This window comes from Mycteria americana, chromosome 6 (assembly GCF_035582795.1).
Source record: "Mycteria americana isolate JAX WOST 10 ecotype Jacksonville Zoo and Gardens chromosome 6, USCA_MyAme_1.0, whole genome shotgun sequence".
Taxonomy (NCBI): Eukaryota; Metazoa; Chordata; class Aves; order Ciconiiformes; family Ciconiidae; genus Mycteria; species Mycteria americana.
This window is the reverse complement of record NC_134370.1, coordinates 54,275,361-54,290,697: the sequence shown is the minus strand read 5'-3', so window position 1 is coordinate 54,290,697 and position 15,337 is coordinate 54,275,361. Positions and strand designations below refer to the sequence as shown.

The window sequence follows — 15,337 nt, the reverse complement described above, 5'->3', positions numbered from 1 at the left end:
TGTGGAGACAGAGATGAAGATTAAAAGAAAATTAATTCCTCCTAAACAATTAAGCACAAAGAAACCCCGTGATATGGTCAGCACTGCTGAATGGCAGTTTTACAATATCATTGAAGTGTTTTGCAATTATTGCTGTTGAAGACTACGAGCTAAATCTTTGGCTGATATTGATGCATACATGAGCATCATTTATAAATTTCTCCTGAAAACCTAGGAGAATTCCATTAGCTTTTTAAGAAACATACTCTGGAGCTTTAAACTTTACACTTTGACCGCAAAAACCAAATTTGTATGTCCACATGTATATGTGAGTATATATATTTAAGCACGCATGTACATATATATATCCTATATATATATATAAAATAATATATACACATACATACATTGGACATTACCTTTAACTGTCCTTTTTTGTCTGTCTGCATTTAAATACATTTCTTTTGAAGCTTGTATCCAAGCCTCTTATTGTAAGCATTCATTTCATGAAAGAAACTGCAGACTTGCAGAGGTATATTCATATTGATAAGCCCCTCAAGCTGCTGTTCTTCGTAAGCAACCAGCACAAACAGGCACACACAGAACATTTCATCATTATGTTACACATGTGCATTAGGGGAACACAAAAAAAGTGAAAAGAAATATTTCTTTTCCTACTACACCAATTATCAGTGTCTCCCAATATTCTGTAAGTTTATAGTAAAACCAGGATGCGCCAAATAGTCTTCATCTGCCCTAGTTAATCATTTGCAACTCTGAAAACATCAGCAACATTACTAGCAGCATTAGTATTAATTATGTCTAGAGAAAAAAAGATTACAATGTATTTATTCTAATTCAATCCTTTTGTTTATATTCAAATCTTTCAATTTCAACACAAGACAACCACCTTCTAAACTCTGTGCCTAGGTAAGGCATATCACACAACTGACCAGACAAAGTGCCTGGGTGAAAAAACAGCATTTTTGTTGTTAATGTTCCAGTGGTCCTACAGTTGATTCTCTCCTAATATACACAGAGGCAAAAGGTCACATATTTTTGCCTTATTCTTCCTAATAGCCATATGCTATATACATACAAAATCAGGCAAATTTCCCTTTTGGAGTTACAGCTGTTCAGTATTGCTTTGTGCACCTCTTGTATTTGGTTTGGAAACAAACTCAACTCAAGCCTACCTGGCTTGGAAACCAATGCAAGCTAGAAGCATACACTGGGTTTTGCTCTGGATGGTTACCACAGAGACAAGATTCACAACAACAAAAGACACAGCATTTAGTGGCTGTAAAAAATGCCTGTTGCTGCTGAAGCGTATGACAAGATCCACATCTCCACATATTTTTGTTGGCACAACAGCCACTATCTAGAAATGATGCTGCAGGTGGTACAGCTTTGTTCCACTCCACTAGTTCAGTTGCAGGAATTCCACTGTGGTTTAAAATTATGCAGTCTTTGAGTGTGGAACTTATGAAAACAAAGATTTTTATCACCAACAGTCTCACCATCAGCACGCTACATGAGCTATGCCACAGGACCTTAATCTGCCTTGGTGAGATGTTGGGAACTGTGCTGATGGCTCAGGATTACAGCGCACAAACAGATTCCAGAAGTGACTTTTGGAAGGTGGGGCTACGTGGCACTAAGGTTTGAAAAGGGGAAAAACAAATTAAATTGCTACATCCCAAATAAAAGTCTGGCATAAAATAGTGGCTCTCACTCCAGGACTATCCTCATTAAATTGGGATATCTGGTCACCCTACTCATGTCATCTGTGCCTACTCCATCTTGATCCTTATAGAAGGTCTGTCACTGGTTTATTTCCTTCTCCACCTGAGCAAAAGCAGGAAGAAAAGCTCTGGAGACAATTTCCTTCAATTGTAAGACATGAGCACCCTACATGATTTAGCAACACTTTCACTTATGGTATCATTCACTTTTTCTAGGGAGTTTCACTGAGTAAAATAAGCTTCCAAACACTCTATAGATATTTGCTGCAAAAAGCTCCCAGTCACTCACATTTATTCCTATTCTCTGCTATTACTCTGGATGCATAACCATAAAACACACACCTGCAATGTATGTTCCGTTTCAGCTTCTGCAGAACATGGTTATAAGGGTTATATAAACATGGTTATATGCAGTTAAATATGGTTATATAAATAGGTTATAATTATCCATAACTCAACAGGAAGTACTGTACAGTGGAAAAAACATATTAAACTATCACAGGGGATGTATACTTGTTTTATGCTTGAATAATTACTACCATTTAAGCTATGAATAACATAAGCCAAAGCTGTTAAGTGAAAGCTGGAAACAGGTTTTACAGCTCAGTGGGAAAAAAAATACCATTTCAGGCAACCAAAAGAGGGTCATCGTGTCTTGTACAAGGTCTTGTAGTGCAAAAAAAAAAAAGTTTAAGGAAACACTATGGTAGTAATAACATCTAAGTAATTAACATACTCTGAAGCATCTAAAAGTGCTGCCAGGCCGAAGCTGGTAAAAAAAAAAAAAAAAAGAAAAGCAAGCTAGCAGAAGTCTTTCATTGCAAAAGTGGTGATGATTCCATCATCATCATCATCACTCAAAGCCTCATTTATTGGGAGCTAGGAACAAAGTAAGTCAAAGAAAGCAACAAGCGATGAGATATTGACTGCATCATAGAAGTAACAGAAGCTATAAATTAAAGCAAGCTTTAAAAAATTTTTTCAAGCTCTTTTAATAATTGTTTCAAGCTATTTCTTTTTTGGAATGAACAGTCAACAAAGGAAATTGCAGACTTTGCAAAATAAGACTGGCAAATGAAGAGTCTTGTTTGTTTACCGGGACAAAACATAAATCTCCTTCAATTACTACCAAAATGGAATTAGCAATAAAAATGCATATTTGCAAGAGTATGGTCACGTTAATTATTAATCTAATAAACACTAACTGATCACTACTATGAAAAAGCTGATGCATTGCTAAAGCTCCCTCTGATCTTCTATTTCAGCCATTTGTTTTTAACTAAAGCAGGTCAGACGGGGTTCATTTAAGCAGCTGAGCTGACAGATCTAATGGGTGGCAAGTACCTGGGAGAGACAGAAGTGGGGACAAACACTGCACTCAGAAGCGAATTTATGAAAAAGTTGTGAATGAAATGAAACAGAGAAAATAGAGCATTCTTACCATTTTATTTAGCCATGAAAAAAAAGGATGCTGATTTTCAATGGTGCTTACTGTTGCACTGACGCCCATGGACACTGTTCGTTAAAAAGAAAAACTTAATTCTTTAGGACCTAGGTATCAGGTAACACTCATATGGGGAATCAATTGTCTCTACCAGGATGACCAGTGTCTGTCTGGAAGGAGATGGGAGTCTCTGTTGCCAGCATCCTTGCAGCATCATCTTCATCTGGATTGTGAGAGACTCAGATCATTCTTCTGCTCAAATCTCACAATCCAGCAGGCCCATGATCCTACATAACCAGTCCAGCACATGCATAATCCATTGCTTTTATTTTAACTATATATGACCTTTTTCACACAGTTTCTATAGACTATATACAAGTGTCTTACCTATATTCAATTTGACCCCTTATGCAGCAGGAAGTCTCTGGGACACTCCACCCAGAGCAATAATTTAAGCATACAAATTGGACTAGACACAGCAGGAGCTGGCAGGGGGAACTTGAGAACCGACCAAAATTCCCACCTGGAAAGATCCTGAAGCCATCGGTCAAATACCTCACTGTGAAGGTGGCTGGAAGTCCTGTCAATCACGCAGATGCAAACTACTCCATTATCTCCTCTATGCAGATGATGAACCAGGGAGTTCCTGCATCCCCTGGATAACCAATTAATGACTTGCATGCACTGAGTATGCATACAGGCACAGTCCTGATATCCAGTTACAACACTATTATAACTATAGAACAAACTTAATTTTCTTTCTTACAACTCAAATACCACAGCTCTTGCCACACTAACTGTCTCCAGTTACTACTGATTTCAGTCAGAGCTCTGGTGATGTCTAATTGTCTGAAAGGCTCACAGAGAGATCATTCAGTACATTCTCATTCGAAAGACAACTACTATAAGAAGTAACCAACCTTTTAAGCTGCATGATAACATGATAAGATGCATATGCTTCCTTTAAGGCTTGCTACATTGTGAATGACCTTGATCCTTGACCAGATACCAAAATAAACAGTTTTAGAGAAATAATCAGTGTTCCATCAGCCACAGAATAAATGCAAGTGACTAATGCAAAGGAGATTATTTTGCTTGTGCTCAGATCAAGTCTGCATATTAAATCTAAAGCTTAACAGAGAGAGGTTAACCTCAGTGGTGATGAATGAGGGTGATCTTTCACAAAAGAAAGTTTCTCTCCCAAACAGAGTAACAGAGAAAAGCAATGCTCTCAAGAAAAAAAGTTATAGGCTCTCAGAAGATGAAGAGTCTATACATTATATCCAGAGAGCATAATCTTTTTCTTTCCAATACTTTTTTTTGGCTGGGAGAAATAAAATAAATGGCTGCTTCTTTGAGTTTAATGGCATAGTGCCTCTTCAAAAAGCCACTCAAACTCACTGGACCACTGATGATAAAACCATGTCACAAAACTGCTTTTTTTGCTCTCTAGTAAAGCAGACATATAGTCTGGATATATTTCAATTCCCGGCCAGCAAAAATTAAGCTATTTACTCACCCACCTGCTTTTCCTCATGGGTTGCAGACTAACACACATGACATTTCATATAAATGTTTGCAACCATACTCAAATAGATTGCTTCAAAATACCGAAAATAAAACTGCCCTTTCTTCAGGCTCTCAGGCATTGTTAGCAGGCAAAATACTGCTGACTGCAAATGAAGGGCCCGATATCGATCTCCTTTACTTATCAGAACTATAAATCCCTTGACATGAACAGAATGACATGATTTTTTTTAATATACAGAAGAAAAAATGCGGTCCCTACAAGTTACTGAGCATACACAGAGTGCAAAGTACATCCAGGGTAGCTGGATGCAAAGGACATTACCCTCAAGGAGTCCTGATAACATTTAGATACAGACTAAGCCTTAAATTTGCATTTCCTTGTGTGTATTAGATTATATTACCAGCTGAATATAGCCTAATTGCAGTATACTGCATTTTAATTGAAGATATACAAATGCAAATTATAAATGAAATGAATAATTATAGAATAATTACTATTCATCATCAGGAACATTCACTATTCTATTTCACTTGTTATCTGAGAAGTATTAAAAATGAAAAGCTATGGAGCCTTGCAGGGTAGAAATACCACAATCGCATTTTTAACTAATTCAGAGTTCTCATTCCTTAACTCTCTCACAGAAATTCAAACACTGTTTTTATAACTTAATAAAGAATGCATTTTTCTAATTAAAAGATTTTACTACCAATTTATTATTGGGATCCCAAGTTCCTTTGCAACACATTCATCTTAAATGAAGGATCTCCACAGACTGCAAGATCATCATAGGAATGTTTCTGTGGCATCATGAACAGACGACAGTTGTCAGTGAGCAGAGGCCACATGCCAAACTCCAATGTGTTCAGTTCTCTGCAGCTTTTAACACAAATGACACCTGGGACACCCTTGACAAAGCACTGCTGAGCAGCTTATATGTCACTAACAGGGTAGACATTCAGCAATAAAAGAGCTTTTTCTCCTATGGGACTTTCAAAGTGGCAATGGGCAACTACTTATTCTCTCCCCTAAAAGATCCACTTTTTTTTTTTTTTTCTAACTCCAAACAACCTGTACAAGGGAGCGACAGAAAAAATATTGAAATCGGTATTGGGTTTTTTTTGTTAAGCTGTAAATAATTGTATATTTATTTTAATTAAAGACAAAGGAATCCCTTTTTATAAGCTACCATAGAGAGATTAAATATGGGGCAGATTCAGACTGGAATCACCAATGAAAACCTAAAAACACTAAACTGAATTAACTCAGATCTGTATCTGTGGCAATTAAGTCAGAATCTAGCCTACCAGTTAATAGAATAGATTTTAAAAAAAAAAAAGAGAAAAAAGAAAGAAAAAAGAAGGAAAAAGAAAAGAGTGATATAGCTGGAGCTGGATTTAGCCTTGTAGGCAATATATCCTACAATTCTGTTTGGAAGAGATAGACGAAAATTCTGGAAATTGGTAGATGGAATATTTTTAAAGTTCCTGTGCTTTTGACACTAAAGTGATGCATAACATTGGTCAACTACAACTACAATATCATGTCAAAAATTTTATGGTTTAACACAATAGTTAATTTTCTATATATATTAGCCTGAATCAAATGCCTGAAACATGCTTGCCGGTTTTGATTAAGCGTGTTTATGAAATGTCCAAGTTTATGTTTTGAAGTCTCTATTTTCATGAAAAGGCTAAATAAATGAAAACTCCATGATGTCAGAAATATTTAAATCTATGAGATTAGTATATCCAGAATTCTTCTTACCTCCTTTATTTTAACGCTTTCTCCACTTCTGAAAATCACAAGTATTTCTAAAACTAAAAGCTTTCAATCACCTGAAAATGGGCCTAAGTATGAATCCTTTCAATTGGTGGAAAAAAAACTTAGGAGTGTTTTTTCCCCCTTATACATTGTCTGACATGATTCATAAACACCCAGAAACCTTTTTGGTTTAAAATTTAAAGTGTTCTTATTTTCATGAAATCCTAAGTGGAAAAAACAATGCAACATCACCTTTGCTGGTTGCTATAAGTTTATACAACACAGATGTTTTTAAATTTGAGAAAATAAACAGAGGCACCAATGTGCTAGAGTTACATTGTGGGGTTTTGGAGTTTTTGTTGTTGGTGGTTTGTTTTGTTGTTGGTTCACCCCCCAAGAGCACTATTGCTTTCAGCTGTCACACAATCACTAAAAATCCTAACATTTTTAATTAACTTGTAACTCCAATTACATGCCTGTTTGCAAATTGAACAACTTTTCCAAAACACACATTTTCACATGACACAATGACACAAGTACCATTTCAATTCGCTTTAAATACTTATTTCTCCTTGCTCAGTGACCATGAATGGTGGACATTAATTGTGCAGTGACCTAAAATGTAAGCCCTTCAGCTTATTACTTCTTGCTCTTTGATCTCATTAAAAGCAGAGTTATGCTCTATGTTTGGGTACCAGGCCTGTCAGGCTACTCGACTGCTTAAATATGAGCCTGTCAAAACCTGTTTGTTGCCTAAGGTCATGTACATTGCTTTCCCAGTCACTGACAGATACACATCACTAAAATTGTAATACTAGACCTTTACCACTAGAAAAACTTCTGGTAGGTAGACAATGATACACAGCTATGTAATACTGGTTCATCTGTAAATGGTACTGATACATACTGAGAGATTGCTGCTGTAGTCTGTAAATCACCAACACAGTGATGCAAAATACACTGTTGTAAGACCTAACCATGAGTAGTATTATCCTTAGAGCAAGTAAGTACATTAAAAACACACTTTGACTTATTTGGAACACTAGGGGATAATTATTTCCCTTTCTTATTTGTTATTCAGAAAATGGTATATGCCTGTGCATTAGGTTGCATGCTTATGGGGCACCCGAAGTATTTTGTTTATAAAATTTGCAGCAGCTTGTGGTGACACCATGATCTATTGTCACATGCTGCTTCAGCTTGAAGGATGCTTAATAGAAGCAACTGGGATGACAAAACATAATGCTTTAGTCCCTCTCACAATCAGAAAGTTTAAATCACTTTAAAAAGTGGAATTCACCTCATATATATTGAAAGGGATATTTCTTGGAAAAAAGAAAGCAGGAAATGACTCTTTGTAAGTGCAGGGAAGAAGCATGTAGTCTGTAATTACTCCATAGATACACTTCTGAGTGAGAAAGCACATGATGTTTATATTTGAGTATTTTCAAGATCATGTAGCACACTAAGTTAAATAGGAAGATACCGTCTAATCTGTCAACAAACATGTAACACTAGTTATTACAAAGGATATAACTGAAAGGGATAATTATCAATGTCAGTGATTCCCAGCACAGCTAAATCACTTGTTTATTCAAATATTTTTAACTGTATGCTCAGTACTGGACATTTTAAGTGAAACCACTGCCTCATCTCATTTATATTGTCCCTCGATTCCAGTGAGGAGACATTGTGTGTGAAGACAAAATGTGGCCTTTCACGCACATCCTGACAGTGACTAAATCCCCCAATGATGAAACAGATGGCTCTCTCCTGCACCTCTGGACTTTCTCAATATATTTTAGTGAACAGTTAATGGATTTTTTTGCATACTTGAGGAAGAAAATATGTGATCCTACTTATAAAAGTCTCAGATGGGGAGTATGTAGAGTTTGTTCCTTAGTGACAGAAGGGGGAGGGGGGCGGGGGGGGAGAAAAAAATTCAGTGTGCAGTTTTGAGCTTTCTAACCTTTCCTATAAACCACTTAAAAGACAGAAGCATGCCTTTGGCGCGTGTTATAGTCAGAACAGCAGTGGAGCAGACATAATGGCACATAACTGACACAGATTCTGATTCTGTTGTGGTAATTACAACAACAGCTTTATGATTAGGAAGCTCTCTTCACTTTTTCACTTGCATTAATCCCCTTCTATGCTTGATTTAGTGCTTCAGTGATACTTAAATTTGTCACTACCTTTGCCTGTCTGATGCTGTAGTTGGATCTACAGTCCATTCTCAGCGATGCACAGTTCAGTATTAGTAAAGGGCATGAAGCTGGTCCTTCCTTTGCGCTCCTTCTCTCCCTGCTCCCAGTCACACTAGGGAAGCCACTTGCATCAGGCTCTGTTCTGCTTTTTGCTGTTTAAAGCAGCCCCCACCTACTCTCTACAGAAAACTGCTTACAGGCTTTTCAAAAATGATCTTACTGAATATACTCTTAGAAGCCTAATTTACATACAATTTGTACTACACTGAATTTCTCTCCCATTCTTATCTCCCATTACCTTAGATAACTGAGAGATGACTAAGTAGTTCTATTAATTGGCAAGTGTACTAAATGTTTTGAACTGTTGCTATAAATAGGGTTCTTTCCCACATGAAAACAAAAAGGCTAAAATGCCTTTCCTAAGGCTTCTGGTTTGACGGGTATACTTTTCTTGAACAAGAAACCCCACACTTTGAAACAAAGCCTGGGACAAGCAGATTTAGCACAGAACTGTCCAAAGCTGTCTTCCTTCTCAGCCACAGTGCCAGGAAGAATAGGGCTCTCTGGTTGTGCAGTTCTTGAAGTAGAAGAAAATGGCTGGCAGATGCACATAGCATGATTTCCCTGATTCTTCATCATTAGTCTTAATATGAAGTAAAATATCTGAAATGCTGTCAGAGTGGCATCTATTTCAAAACCTGTTCTTCCTCTGCCTGCTTCCACGTATCTTGCAAATTCTGCTTCCTCTGTTAAGGCAGGTCTGGCTAGAAGGTGCTTTAATGCTACGATCAAAATTCAAACCTTTGCTTGCAAATGCTTTTTTGTTGGCACTAATTCAGTTAATTCATAGCTGTAGAGACATTAAGTATGATCTGCCAGGAACAGATCACTGTATTCAAAATTATTTCATATACATTATTTGTACCTAAAACAGAAGAGGCTTCATGTCTGAAGAATTACTAGTCTACTAAACCTATAGCTGGTTGAGCATGAAATCTTTATATAATCAAAATGATCATTCTGTATCAAACCCACTTCTCAAAATTTTTTTTGAAATAAAGTATGTATAGATGTCTTCCAATGTACAGGGCACAGAAAACCTTGAGTGAAAAAGTCGGTAAGTATAATGACATGCTGACAGGCAATTGAATCAACTGGAGAGAACGCATCCAAGGACAACAGGTCAGCTGCTGACTCTTTGAAACATTATTCATAAGTACATTACTTTCTAATTACATATTCAAAAGACCATTTCAGGGATAACCTGAACATAAGTCTTTTTGCGAATTGTACAGAAGATTAATCAGTATATTAAGATGCATATGCCACAGTACTTATACAGACAATAATCCCTAATAAGTAAGAATTTTATCACAAGAAAAAAAGGAATCGACTCTAATATTTGCAACATGATTAATCATCACCCTGCAAATCAGTATATACTAGTCCCCCAGCTCCTTACATAATCCTCCATCCTCCCCTTTCAACTGATTTTCTGCTACACTTACAAGCACAGAAAAGATCTTACCATTTTGTTCAGGCTTTTACACAGGCTTTGCACAGCCCATACAGTTGTGTAGGCTTCCATAGCTATAGCTACTCAGCACACACTTGATAAGAACTATCAGAACTGCATTAGGCAGTTCCCAACATAGGAACTGCTAGATTCAAAAAAAAGACAAAACTGGGAAGGCATATAGTATGTGTTATGTTGCCTTGATCTCCTGAAGGTCACAGCAAGAGAACACAGCTCTACTGATGTGTAGGGGATGGATATATTGTTGCCAAATTAAATTTTGGGAGAAAGTCTTTGGGTCACTTCTGGACTCCAGCACATTTTATAGCTAACTATATTTTAACTACACTACTTTGGCTTTGGAGCAAATCAGCTGTCTTGCTATACTCTAATCAGGTCATCCCGAAAACAACCAAAAGCAAGACCTTGCTGAAAACCAGATGCATATGAAAGCAGAACTTTCTGATCACACAAATAGAATAAAAACATCTTATACAGAGCAGAATATTAGATTAGCATTTAATTTTGGAATTGGGCACTGTAACATAAAAAAAGACTTTTTATTTTCTACTTGTCATTTTTAATTGCATCAAATTGCCATGATTTCATTGCATCATGAGGCACTGAGCTACATTAACCATATGGTGCTAGTTTGAATCACACGATATAACCCTTATTGTCACTACCTATCACTTTAAGACAGTGGCATACAAGCAAGCATGGCAAAATATTTTTGTTTGATGGGCTTTTCTTTTCTGTTTTAAACTCACATCCCATGCATCTGACACTTTCTGTGAATTAAGTGTTAGGAGAGAGCAAAATCTAACAGATTATGAACTGAAACTACACCTGAATAAGTCATATATAACTTCTTCAGTTAGCTACTTTAGAAAACAAATTTAAAGAACACCCCTGTGATCAAATGTTGCAAATATGTTTAAGTGTTTTGGATTTAACTAAGAATTAAGAGATTGTATTTTGACTGAAAAATTAAAGCCAGATTGTGGCTGGATCTTACTTGATATGGAGAAGACTAAAAAGACTGTTACGCCTAAATGTTGTTATGCCTAAAACTAAAATGCTGTTTCCCACAGCATTCTCCTGGAGAAACTGGCTGCTCATGGCTTGGACGGGTGTACTCTTCGCTGGGTAAAGAACTGGCTGGATGTCCGGGCCCAAAGAGTGGTGGTGAATGGAGTTTACTCCAGTTGGCGGCCGGTCACAAGCGGTGTTCCCCAGGGCTCTGTGTTGGGGCCAGTTCTGTTTAATATCTTTATCAATGATCTGGACGAAGGGATCGAGTGCACCCTCAGTAAGTTTGCAGATGACACCAAGTTGGGTGGGAGTGTTGATCTGCTGGAGGGGAAGAAGGCTCTGCAGAGGGACCTGGACAGGCTGGATCGATGGGCTGGGGCCAGTTGCATGAGGTTCAACAAGGCCAAGTGCAAGGTCCTGCACTTGGGCCACAACAACCCCATGCAACGCTACAGGCTTGGGGAAGAGTGGCTGGAAAGCTGCCCAGCAGAGAAGGACCTGGGGGTGTTGGTTGACAGCCACCTGAATATGAGCCAGCAGTGTGCCCAAGCGGCCAAGAAAGCCAATGGCATCCTGGCTTGTATCAAAAATAGCGTGGCCAGCAGGACTAGGGAAGTGATCGTGCCCCTGTACTCAGCACTGGTGAGGCCGCACCTCGAATACTGTGTTCAGTTTTGGGCCCCTCACTACAAGAGAGACATGGAGGTGCTGGAGCGAGTCCAGAGAAGGGCAACGAAGCTGGTGAAGGGTCTAGAGCAGAAGTCTTATGAGGAGCAGCTGAGGGAACTGGGGTTGTTTAGCCTGGAGAAAAGGAGGCTGAGGGGAGACCTTATCGCTCTCTACAACTACCTGAAAGGAGGCTGTAGAGAGGTGGGGGTCGGTCTCTTCTCCCAGGTAACAAGTGATAGGACAAGAGGAAATGGCCTCAAGGTGCACCAGGGGAGGTTTAGACTGGATATTAGGAAATTTTACTTCCCTGAAAGGGTGATCAAGCATTGGAACAGGCTGCCCAGGGAAGTGGTTGCGTCACCATCCCTGGAAGTATTTAAAAGATGTTTGGATGAGGTGCTTAGGGACATGGTGTAGTGGTGGTCTTGGTAGCGTTAGGTTTACGGTTGGACTCGATGATCTTAAAGGTCTTTTCCAACCTATATAATTCTGTGATTCTGTGATTCTGTGATTCTGTGACTGCAATGAGAAGAAAAATAAGCTAGAATGGAGTTAATTTAAATATATTTAACTAACGATTGGGAAACTGCATCAAGAAAAATGGTATTTTTTTCTGTCACTTGAGGCCTTCACCTCAGGACTGCAATCTCTCTAAAGCATCTGTTCAACTAGAATGTACTCGTGTATGGACAGGTGATGAAATAAACAGAAAATCTTCAAACTCTCTCTATGCATATTAAGTCTATGAGAAAATGAAACCAGGGATTTATGCAGAGCATGTGCATTATGTTCACACTTTCCACATTATCTGTATGCTTTCGTATCACCAAAAGTGGTGGATTTTTTAAGATTTGCAGCAGTACATTTGAGGCAAAGCATATTAACTTTGAGTCCACTGAAGCCAATGAGATGTAGCTCCCGCCTTGCGCACTGAAGTTTTGCCACTGGTTCCAGTAAAAGCAGCATGAATCTCATTATTAGACAAACTAATATTTGGCCATTTAAAAAGTGGCCTGTGTTTCAGTTGCAGAGGAAAAATATCTGATTTCCAAAAAGCCCTGTCCACAGATTAATGGGAACCTATATACTGATACACTTCATCGAAGAAGAACAACACATCACTCGAACTCTGGATGGACGCTCTCAACCCAAGATGGCATTCAGTATCAGGAAGAGTACCAATGACTAGCCCTCTCCTCAATCTTTCAAATACTCTCCTGAAAGCTGGACAAGTCTTCCCCACCTACAATCCCCAACAAACAGATAATTCACAAGAGAAAGCTGGTATTTAGATATAAGATATCTTTCGTAATAATCCATTAAATATTATAGCTATAGTTTACACAAAAAGTGTATAATTATTCAGCAGGGAAATGTGACATACTGTGGATATATGGAAAATTCCAATGAGAAAGGATTAACTTTATGGCGTGAGAAAAGGCATGACCCAACAAATATTATACTCCATAGTATACATACAGTATGTCTTGTCAAGGAAAGAAGTAATTTATGCTCCTTTTACAATTTATACCACGTTGTCATCATTGAAGAGTGAAACAGAAATAATTTAATTCTCATACAATCCTAAAACTTTCTACATGTTTTGGGACGCAAAATTGCAGTGAGGGCCAAAATTGCATTAGGGCCATAGCTGCCACCTATCATTAACTTTAAAGGCTCCCTGGATACTAGTACGTGAAAGGGTGGGAAGTGAAACTCAAATTCAGTGGGTGTAACTCACTCGTAAGTCTGTAGACAACGCTGTTTGCTCCTGCTGCTACTGTTTTTACTAAAGTTGTAAAGCATTTGAGGTTATAAAAAAGAAATACAAAGTCAAGGTTACTTTAAAACAGACCTTGATTAACAGATTTTTAGAAAGTTAAATCATAACAACTAGTCTTAAATTGTACTTGAGAGAGCAAATGGTTAAAGGTTTTGTCTGTGCTTGTTATTTAAAACATGAATAGCATGAAGATGTCCAGAAAAAGCTACCGGTAATCACGATGCAAGCTGGATATTAAAATACAGTACTCACCCTAACCCAAAATAATGCTCAGGGTACTTGGTCCATCTAGGAGTCCAAAGCAAGCTACTTCTGAAATATTACTCATCTCACAGCATTCTGAGCAACACAGTACATCATCATGGAAAAGATGTAATGGCCAAACTTTTTCTTACACTCTATGCAGAGTCAATATTGCCATGTTCCTACTGTTCAAATTAATCAGGCATTTATTGATTTATCCAAAAACAACGCTTGCCCTTGTACTCGCACACCTAAGTCTTCATAACATATATTCTGTGTTGTGTTCTACTGAAAATTCAGATCCTTGTTTTGAAAATCAAAACCATAGAAATTAAAGTGTAAGTAAATATTACTTCTTCATATTCATTGGTAATCCACTACCACTAGTGGGTAAATACCAATGCTCTTGATCATACTGACTAGCACCCAGTCCATACAATACCCAGCTCACAACTTGATAATCAAGTATCAGACTATCAATCAGAATAAATTAGTCATACTCATTTCAACTTAATTAAGAAGTTGAACTGACAAGACTGTTGTGATGGTAAATGAAAACAGCAATAGTTAGACACCAGAACATGCATAAGAAAAATCATACATCTGCAGCTACAGGCTATTAAATATACCTTCCCAAATTACTGGGGGGGAGAGGGGCATGGAGGAAATTAAAAAAAAAAGGAAAAACCTTACACCTACCTCTATCTTTGCTGAGACATAGATTCTTATGTTCCCTAGGAATTGGTCCACGTTACTATGCAATGATACATCCTGAGAAGAGGTCGTGTTCTCATGAGCTCAGGTGACCTGGAACAACATTAATAAAACAGTTCAAGGTTAGATCTATATGTGCCAAATTTCAAACTGCTGAAGTTTTCTCTGCATGCAGCATCTGGCTCTGGAGTTAAAGGTATTTCAGTCAGAGGCTCTTTAAATTTGCATATTTTTAAAGTAAAAACAACTGGTTTTGTCAATAATCCCACACAAGACCTACATTAAAAATGATTGTTGTTGTTTTTTAAATCTGCGTAATGTTAGAATAACTGTATTCTTCTGAAATAACTGTTGGCTTCTGGAGTATTCAAACAGCTTTTTCTGCAGTTTAGTTACATTAATATTTTCAAAGAAAACCTTAATAGTACGCATTGGATGTTCTTTAGTATTAAAAGTAATCAATTCTCTATTTGAATGGAAACGACTAGTATATTCATATATCATTTACACAGCTATAGGCTAACAAATATTATACTTACAGTGTGACTTTGGTTATTTATGGACAGTAAGTGTTCCCAGGAAAGATATTTCAAGACTGGGGATCCATGTAAGCACAACAAGAATGGACAATGCATTTCAAATAGACGTATTTGACACAATGGAATGAGCTGGTTCTTGATTGTCACAGCTAAGAGGAATATGGACATTTG

The 15,337-nt window shown here is 37.6% G+C and overlaps 1 long non-coding RNA gene across 1 annotated transcript in view; it reads right to left on the bottom strand.

Annotated features, from left to right (window-relative positions):
- The window catches only part of LOC142411003 (uncharacterized), a 92,822-nt gene extending 78,114 nt beyond the window's left edge, over positions 1-14,708 (bottom strand). The window contains exon 1 of the long non-coding RNA XR_012776080.1: positions 14,613-14,708. This is a non-coding gene — a long non-coding RNA (uncharacterized LOC142411003). The remainder of the gene's footprint in view (positions 1-14,612) is intronic.
- Positions 14,709-15,337: the final 629 nt, after the last annotated feature.